The 8,877-nt window shown below is 43.4% G+C and overlaps 1 long non-coding RNA gene across 1 annotated transcript in view; it reads right to left on the bottom strand.

The window, feature by feature from the left end:
* LOC106725861 overlaps positions 1 to 7,702 on the bottom strand; it is a 10,673-nt gene extending 2,971 nt beyond the window's left edge. The window contains exon 1 of the long non-coding RNA XR_001361865.1: positions 7,657 to 7,702. This is a non-coding gene — a long non-coding RNA (uncharacterized LOC106725861). The remainder of the gene's footprint in view (positions 1 to 7,656) is intronic.
* Positions 7,703 to 8,877: the final 1,175 nt, after the last annotated feature.

Below are 8,877 nucleotides of genomic sequence, written 5' to 3'. Positions count from 1 at the left end.
AACTCCGAACTGGGACATTTCACATAGCCCCTTAGGGACCCTCCATCAGAGTCTGGCAGTGTACTGTGGAGCTAGGGGAAGGGTAACAGTTCTCTCCCCTCCCAAGTTCTGGTGCCACCCCAAGCAGAGGGTTGCCTTGATCTATTTTTTTAAAATATATTTTTATTGATTTCAGAGAGGAAGGGAGAGAGATAGAAACATCATTGATGAGAATCACGGATCGGCCACCTCCTGCACGCCCCCTAATGGGGATTGAGCCTGCGACCCAGGCATGTGCCCTTGACCGGAATTGAACCCGGGACCCTTCAGTCCGCAGGCTGACGCTCTGTCCACTGAACCAAACTGGCCAAGGAGCCTTGATCTATTTCTCCAAGCCCTGCTGGCACTGTACTACTGGTGCGGCCTTGTAGGGGAGAGGAAGCACAACTCTGAACTGGGACATTGGTGTGACCACTAGGAGCCTCCTGTTGGGGTCTCTGGTGGTGCACTAGGGGAAGGCGAGGAGCTCACTTCCCTCTTAAGAGCTGAGGGCCAGCGCCACACCCATCAGAGGGCTGCTTTGATCTGTTCCTCCAAGTCCTGCTGGGGGTAATGGAGCAGGGAGCATAGCTTGGAACTGCAGCTTTGGAATGTGGCTCTAGGGGTCTCGGAAGGCGTAGCTGTGGAGCTAGGGAGAGGAGTTGTACAGCTTTCTCTCCTCACAGGGGCCAGCACCACCACTGATGGAAGACTGCCATGGTCAGTTTTCATAAGCCCTGCTGGCCCCATGCTGCTAGGCTCAGTTTTGAGGGGGGAGGAGGCTTTGCTCAGAGCCAGGACATTCAGAGTCCATCTACCTCACAGGTTCCAGTCCAGGGCTTGAGCAGGAGTGGCTACAGAGCTAAAAGGAGGAATGCAGCTCAACCCTTCCTGTGGTACAGTTGGTGGCACTCGCAAAAGAAGGCTTTCTTGATCTGTTTGCCTAAGTCCCTGTGACCCCATCCTGTCCTGCTGAGCTTGTTCCTTCAGTGAGGAAAGCTGGCTACACCCGACCTGAACCTGTGGTGCACTCCTGGGAGAGCTAGAGTTGGAGACTGGCAGAGTCTGAATGGATGGCTCTGGAGTAGGGGCACATTTTCCCCATTTGAGTGTCAAACTATGCTGCCCCAAACTAGCGGACCCACTAGCCCTGTCTGCCCAAACAGGTTGCCCCAATTTACTGAGCTTGCACCTGTGAAAGGGTCAGTGTGGTGTGGCCAGATTGGGCCTTTCCTGCATAAGACTAGGAGTCCAAGCAACATAGAGGGCGAGCTGAGTAGCCGACATGTGGATGTTGAGCTCACAGTGCATGGTCTTTTATTGATCTGCCACTATATCAGAGCTCCAGGAAGCTGACCTGTCTACACAGATTGACCCCTCCCATGCAAAACAGGTCCAGTAGATGAAGACACAAAGAGTGGACAGCATGTAAGTTTGCATGCTGTGGGTGTGGTTGAGAGAGCCAGCCTGAGGGTTGATCCCACCCACAAATAGGTCAACAGCATTTAAGACCCAGTTACAACAGGGAGGCCCAAATAACCCACAAAAGAGAGATTCCTAGAGCACCCAGCTTAAGAGATCAAGGAGATTGCACCACTGGGTCCCACAGGACACCTACTACAGAAGGCACCTAAGCAAGACTGTGAGTGATAGCAGTTTTATCTACTACATAGAAACAAAAAGAGACAGCCAATATTGGGAGACAAACGAACAGGCCCCAAATAATTAAAAACACAGGAGGAATCTCTATAAAAAGAGCTAAATGAAAAGGAGGCAAGCAATTCATCAGAAACAGAGCTCAAAGTAATGGCTGTAAAGATGCTCAACAGCATGGAAAAAACCCCACTAACACATAGAAAACATGGAAAATAGGTGACAATAGAGACTACCATAGTTGAAATTTTAAAAAATACACTGTGAGGAATAAACAGGCCTTATGAAGCAGAGGATCGAATCAGTGATTTGGAAAATAAGGTAGAAAAAAATCACCTAGTCTGAGCAGGAAAAAAAAAAAAACAACAACAAGGATATCTAACCTTACAACTAAATAATTAGAATGAGCCCAGCCAGTGTGGCTCAGTAGTTGAGTGTTGACCTATTAACCAGGAGATCACGGTTCTATTCCTGGTCAGGGCATTGAGCCCCAGTTGTGGGCTCAATCCCCACTAGGGGGAGTGCAGGAGGCAGCCAATCAATGGTTCTCATCTTTGATATTTCTATCTCCCTCTCCCTTCTCTGAAATCGGTAAAAATATATTTTTAAAAATTAAAAAATAATTAGAAAAGCTCAGAGGAAGTAGAAGAAAGGAAATAGTAAAAATCAGAGTGGAAATAAATGACACAGAGACTAAAATAACAATACAAAATATCAATGAAACCAAGAGCTGGGTTTTCTAAAAGATAAACAAGATTGATGAACCTTTAGCCAGACTTACCAAGAAACAAAGAGAGAGGACCCCAACAAATAAAATCAGAAATGTAAGAGGTGAAGAAAAAATTGACATCGTCGAAATACAAAGGATTGTAAGAAAATATGATGAACATCTATATGAACAACATGGGTGAACGGAAAATTCCTAAAAATATACAATCTTCCAAAACTCAAACAGGAGGAATCAGAAAACCTGAATAGGCTGATAATAACTAATGAAATCGAAGCAGGAATAATAATAATAAAAACCCTCCCAGCAAACAGAAGTCCTAAACTGGATGGATTTACATGCTAGGTTTACCAAACATTCAAAGAAGACTAACACTTCTCAAACTATTCCAAAAATTATCCTAATTCCAAAACCAGATAAAGGCACTACAAAGGAAAAAACTACAGGCCAATATTCTTGGTGAATATAGATACAGAATTAAAATGGCAATAAATAAGTACCTACCAATAATAACCTTAAATATAAATGGATTAAATGCTCCAATCAAAAGACATAGGGTATCTGAATGGATACAAACACATGACCCAATTATATGCTGTCTACAAGACATCCACCTTAGGACAAAAGACTCACACAGGATGAGTGTGAAGTGATGGACAATTTTTTTTTTCCAGACAAATAGAAATGGAAAAAAAAAAGCTGGTGTGGCAATACTCATATCTGACAAAATGACACAGCACTAATAAAGAACACATTGGAAGGAATACAAAGCAAATTAGGGGAAGCTGAGGATTGGATTAGTGAATTAGAAGTCAGGGTAGAAAAAAAATGAAGGCCATCACAAGAGACAGTAAAGGCCACTTCATAATACTAAAGGGGTCGATACAACAAAAGGATATGACCCTGGTAAACATATGCACCCAATATAGGAGCACCTAAATATATTTTTTAAAATTTCTAAAGGACTTTAAGGGAGAGATTGACAGCAATACAGTCATAGTAGGGGACTTTAACACCCTGCTGACTTCATTGGATAGATCTTCCAGACAAAAAATCAGTAAGGAAATAGTGACTCTAAATGACAAACTGGATGAGATGGATTTAATTGCTGTTTAGAGAACATTTCACCCCAAAGCTGCAGAATATACATTCTTCTCAAGTGGACATGGGTTAGGACACAAACCAAGTCTCTACAAGTTCAAGAAGATTGAAATCATATCAAGTTTCTTTTCAGACCACAATGGAATGAAATTAGAAGTCAACTACAGTAAAAACACTCAAAAACATTCAAACACATGGAGGTTAAATAGCATGCTATTAAACAATGAGTTACCAATGAGATCAAGAAACAAATAAAAAACTTCCTGGAAACAAGTGAAAATGAACACATAACAACCCAAAGTTTCTGGGACACAGCAAGAGCAGTCTTGAGAGGGAAGTTCATAGCATTACAGGCTTACCTCAAAAACTAAGGAAACTTAGCAATAGACTATTTAACCCTACAACTTAAAGAATTAGAAAGAGAACAACAAGAAAAGCCCAGAGTAAGTAGAAGGAAGGAAACAATAAAAATTAGAGCAGAAATAAATTACATAAAGGCTAAAAAAACAATATAAAAGTCAATGAAACCAAAACCTGGTTCTTTGAAAAGATAAACAAGATTAATGAACTTTTAGCCAGACTCAGCAAGAAACAGAGAGGACACAAATAAAATCAGAAACGAAAGTGGTAAAGTAACAACTGACACCACAGAAATGCAAAGGATTGTAAGAAAATACTATGAACAACTATATGCCAACGAGCTGGACAATGTAGAGGAAATGGACAGATTCCTAGAAAAATACAATCTCCCAAAACTAAATCAGGAAGAAACAGAAAACCTGAATAGGCCAATAACAACTGAGTAAATAGAACCAGTAATAATAATAAAAAAAAAACTCCCAGTAGACAAAAGCCCTGGTCTGGATGGCTTCACAGGGGAGTTTTACCCAACAGTCAAAGAACTAACACATATACCCCTCAAACTATTTAAAAAAGTTCAAGAGGAAGGAACACTTCCCAAGCTCTTTTTATGTGGCCAGCATTATCCTAATTCCAAAACCAAATAAAGACACTACAAATAAAAGTACAGGACACTTATGCTGCTGAACATGGATGCTAAAATCATCAACAAAATATTATCAAATCGGATTCAGCAATATATTAACAAGATCATACACCATGACCAAGTGGGATTTATTCTGGGGATGCAAGGCTGGTACAAAATTAGCAAATCAATAAATGTGATACATCACGTAAACAAATTGAAAGGCAAAAATCACACAATTATGTCAATAGATGCAAAAAAAGCATTTGACAAAATCCAACACCTGTTTTTGATAAAATTCCCAACAAAGTGGGAATAGAAGATCATATCTCAACATAATAAAAGCCATATATGGCAAACCTACAGCCATCATCATACTCAATGGGCAAAAACCATTTCTCCTAAGAACAGGAACAAGATAGGGATGTCCACTTTCACCACTCTATTCAACATAGTAGTGGAAATATTAGCCATAATGATCAGACTGGAAGAAGAAATAAAAAGCATCCAAATTGGAAAGGAGGAAGTAAAACTCTCATTATTTTTAGAGGACATGATATTGAACATAGAGAACCCTAAAGACCACTACAAATTGCTAGATTTAATAAATGAATGTGGCAATATAGCAGGATACAAAATCAACACCCAGAAATTGATGGCATTTTTATACACCAATAATGAATTCTCAGAAAGAGAAACTAAGCAAATAATCTTTACCATTGCAACAAAAGAATTAAGATACTTAGGAATAAACTTAACCGAGGAAGTAAAATACTTGTACTCTGAAAACTACAGGATTTTGAAAAAAGAGATAGAGGAAGATATAAACAAGTGGAAGAATATACTATGTTCATGGATTGGTAGAATCAACATTAAAATGTCCATACTGCCCTAACTGGTTTGGCTCAGTGGATAGAGCGTCGGCCTGCGGACTGGGGGGTCCCAGGTTTGATTCCGGTCAGGGGCATGTACCTTGGTTGTGGGCACATCCCCAGTGGGGGGTGTGCAGGAGGCAGCTGATCGATGTTTCTCTCTCATTGATGTTTCTAACTCTCTATCCCTCTCCCTTCCTCTCTGTAAAAAATCAATAAGATATATTTTTAAAAAAATGTGCATACTAACCAAGACAATCTACAGATTAAATGCAATCTTTATTAAAATACCAACAGCAGCCCTGGCCGGTTTGGCTCAGTGGATAGAGCATCGGCCTGTGGACTGAAAGGTCCCAGGTTCAATTCCGGTCAAGGGCATGTACCTTGGTTGTAGGCACATCCCTAGTAGAAGGTGTGCAGGAGGCAGCTGATCGATGTTTCTCTCTCATTGATGTTTCTAACTCTCTATCCCTCTCCCTTCCTCTCTGTAAAAAATCAATAAAATATATTTTAAAAAAAACCCAACAGCATATTTCACAGATCTAGAACAAATATTACAAAAATCTATATACAACAAAAAGGACCCCGAATAGCCACAGCAATTTTGAGAAAGAAGAAGAAAATTGGAGGGATCACAATACCAGATATCAAGTTATACCATAAAACCACTGTAATCAAAACAGCATGGTATTGGCACAAGACCAGGCATATAGATAAAAGGAATAGAACAGAGACCACAGAAATTGGCCCAAACCACTATGCTCAATTAATATTTGGCAAAGGAGGAAAGAACATACAATGGAGTTAAGAAAGTCTCTTCAATAAATGGTGTTGAGAACATTGAACAGATAGTACATGCCAAAAAAAAATCATCAAACTAGACCACCAACTTACACCATACATAAGAATAAACTCAAAATGGATAAAAGACTTAAATGTATGTCATCCTATATAATAAAAGAGAAACATGCAAATTAACCATCACTCCATCACTCCGCTACACCCACCAGCCAATCAGGAGCGAATATGCAAATTAACCCAACTAAGATGGCGGCGGCCAAGGAGCTGGAGTGAGCAGGAGGCTTGGGTTGCCCCCAGCAATGGAGGAAGCCAAGCTTCCCGCCTGCCCTGGCCCACCCTGGGCTCCGCTCAAAGTTACAACATTTCAATCATAGAAGATAAATAAATCCCAGATACCTCCTTCCAGCCGGGGAAAAAAAAAGACAGAAAAAAAGGAGAGGCTGGGAGCTTGGGTCACCGGGGGGTGTGACCAGCCCAAAAATGGCCATCAGCCCCTCACCCAAGCTGGCCAGGCACCCCAGTGGGACCCCCCCAGCCCTGAAGGGGCTGTGGGCAGCCTGAAAACGGCCCTCAGCCCCTCACCCAGGCTGGCCACACCCCCATGAGGTGAGGGTCCCCACTAGGGGGCTTGACAAGCCTGCAAACAGCCATCAGCCCCTCACCCAGGCTGGCCAGGCACCCCAGTGGGGACCCCCACCCTGAAGGGGGTGTGGCCAGCCTGAAAACGGCCCTCAGCCCCTCACCCAGGCTGGCCACACCCCCATGAGGTGAGGGTCCCCACTAGGGGGCTTGACAAGCCTGCAAACAGCCATCAGCCCCTCACCCAGGCTGGCCAGGCACCCCAGTGGGGACCCCCACCCTGAAGGGGGTGTGGCCAGCCTGAAAACGGCCCTCAGCCCCTCACCCAGGCTGGCCACACCCCCATGAGGTGAGGGTCCCCACTAGGGGGCTTGACAAGCCTGCAAACAGCCATCAGCCCCTCACCCAGGCTGGCCAGGCACCCCAGTGGGGACCCCCACCCTGAAGGGGGTGTGGCCAGCCTGAAGCCGGGGGGGGGGGCCCCCCCCCCCCCCGAGTGCACAATTTTTTGTGCCCCGGGCCTCTAGTGAAACCATAAAAACCCTAGAAGAAACCAAAGGAAGCAAAATCTCAGACTTCTCTCATAGCAATATGTTTATGGATACATCTCCTAGGGCAAAGGAAACTAAGGAGAAAATAAACAAATGGGACTACATCAAAATAAAAAGCTTCTGCACAGCAAAAGAAACCATCAACAAAATGAAACAGGAGCCCATTGTATTGGGAGAACATATTTGGCAATGATACATCAGGTAAAGGTTTAATATCCAAAATATCTAAGGAAACTCATACAACTTAACAAAAGGAAGGCAAACAATCAAATTAAAAAAAAATGGACAAAGTACCTAAATAGATAATTCTCCAAAGGGGACATACCAGAGAGATGCAAATTAAAATGACAATAAGGTATCACTTCACACCTTTCAGAATGGCTATCTTCAACAAATCAACAAAGAACAAATGTTGTCAAGGATATGGAGAAAGGGAACCCTAATACACTGATGATGAGAATGCAGACTGGTACAGCCATTATGGAAAACAATATGGAATTTCCTCAAAAATTAATATGAACCTGCAATTTGACCCAGTGATGCTACTTCTAGGAATGTATCCTAAGAAACCTGAAACACCAATCAGAAGGAATGTATGCACCCCTATGTTCATAGTACAATTTACAATAGCTAAGATCTGGAAACAGCCCAAGTGTCCACCAGTAGACGAATGGATAAAAAAGCTGTGGTACATTTACACCATGGAATACTATGCAACAGTAAAAAAGAAGGATCTCTTACCCTTTGAGACAGCACAGAGGAACCTGGAGAATATTATGCTAAACAAAATAAGCCAGTCAGAGAAAGACAAGTATCACATGATCTCACTCAGAGATTTGTAGAATCTAATTAACAAAATAAACTGATGAACAAAATAGATCCAGAGATATAGAAACATAAAACAGACTGAAATCTCAAAGGGAAGGCAGGGGAGGGTGGGTGGATGGGAAGAGATCAAAGAACTTGTATGTATATATGCATAACCCATGGACACAGACAATAGGGTAGTGAAGGCCTATGGCAGGTGGTGGGGGTGGGCTAGAAGGGGTCAAATGGGGGGAAAAGGGTACATATGTAATACTTTCAACAATAGGAGGACTCCACCAAGATGGCGGCATAGGTAAACACCGGAGACTGCTGCCGCAAACAACCACTTCAAAAATACAACTAAAAGACGGAACGGACATCACCCAGAACCACAGGAAGGCTGGCTGAGGAGAGACTCTTCAACTAGAAGGAAAAATAACAGCACACCGAGGCTCAGAGGAGGCGCAGTGTGGAAAAAACTCAGGTGCGGAGGTGCGCGCGCAAAGCGGGCTGGTGGCTGAGAGCGCGGTTGTCGTTTTCGGTCAGGGGGGAGTCTCAGACTCTGAGCTCCAGATACGGGCGAATCGCTGGGGACTCGGACCCAAACGGGAGAAGCGGGAGTGTCTGGCATCAGTTGGAAGGCAGCTTTCCCTCCGAGGTTTGCAGCGGTTCCGGGGGTTCTGAGAAGCAGAGCCTCTGGGAACAGGACTGAGGGCACCATAACGGCTCCCTCCGCCCGCCCTGTTGAGCCCGCCCCGCCCAAGCCCTGCGCAGAGCCATTTG

This window comes from Myotis brandtii, unplaced genomic scaffold (assembly GCF_000412655.1).
Source record: "Myotis brandtii unplaced genomic scaffold, ASM41265v1 scaffold193, whole genome shotgun sequence".
In the NCBI taxonomy this organism is placed as follows: domain Eukaryota; kingdom Metazoa; phylum Chordata; class Mammalia; order Chiroptera; family Vespertilionidae; genus Myotis; species Myotis brandtii.
Note: the sequence above shows the minus strand (reverse complement) of the source record. Positions and strands in the feature narration are given on the sequence as shown.